The sequence below is a fragment of the Echinops telfairi genome, unplaced genomic scaffold (assembly GCF_000313985.2).
Source record: "Echinops telfairi isolate 266 unplaced genomic scaffold, ASM31398v2 ScPeMD7_4225;HRSCAF=4972, whole genome shotgun sequence".
In the NCBI taxonomy this organism is placed as follows: Eukaryota; Metazoa; Chordata; class Mammalia; order Afrosoricida; family Tenrecidae; genus Echinops; species Echinops telfairi.
In genome coordinates, this window is record NW_022108124.1 from 20701269 (window position 1) to 20702262 (window position 994).

Genomic DNA, 994 nt, shown 5'->3' on the forward strand with positions numbered 1-994 from the left:
TTAGCATCATTGCATGTGCTGTGTGAGTCTGAACAGAATGCATGGACTAGTATCAGACACATGGACTAATATTGGACTTATGGACTTGATCTGGACTGAGCTGGGATATTTTCTCAAAATACAATTGCTCTTTGATATAAAGCTCTTTCTTACATTTACGAGTGTCCCTGGACTTGTTTCTCTAGTCAACCCAGTTGGTTGTAAATATTTTAAGAAAAAAGAAACTTTGATAGGAGAATAAGGCTGTGACAAAGTACTAAAAGGACAAACTTGGAAAAGGAACTTCCTCCCCAAAGCTATGGGTTCAGTCTTCACTGGAGGAGGTGTGGTTTGCACTCCACTGGGTAACAGAGACAGTCACTGAGCTGCATGGGCAACTTAGTCCAAAGCGGTCAGGTAGGCAGGAAGCACCCCCCTGGGGTGCAGGCACAATCTGAGACTGGAGAGCAAACACACACAAGGCTTGCAGCATACCCTGTCCATTAGAGGGCTGGCCGCAGGAAGCAATCTCTGTAGAGGGCACATAAACCAGGGCTAGTTGGCAGGTATACAGAGGCCATCAGGGCCGGCTGCAGTCCCAGGCGGGAATGCACAGTGACGACAGCAGGAGAGTGGTGGCGAGGTGGTCTGTGTACCCAGACTGCGGCTGTGAGCTGGATGAGGGCCTGTGTGCTCTCGCTGCACCACCGACAGAGCGAGCAGCAGGAGCAGTAAAAAGGCAGAAGCGCAGCTCACCAGAACTAGAAACCCATCCTCAGGGGTTGTGTGCGGACAGAGCTCAGCACTGTGCTCGCCGTGAGGGGGAAAGGCTTACAGTCCAGTCCATCATCACAGGGCTGGAGTTTAAGAGTGAGTCTGATCAGCAAGATGATGCATTGATAGCTGGCACAGTTATAGTCTTCTATAGTTCCTAACAGGATTTAGATAAGACAGTTTCTTCTTTAAAGGAGCTCTGATGGAGCAGCAGGTTAAGGCCTGGCCCACTAACTGCAAG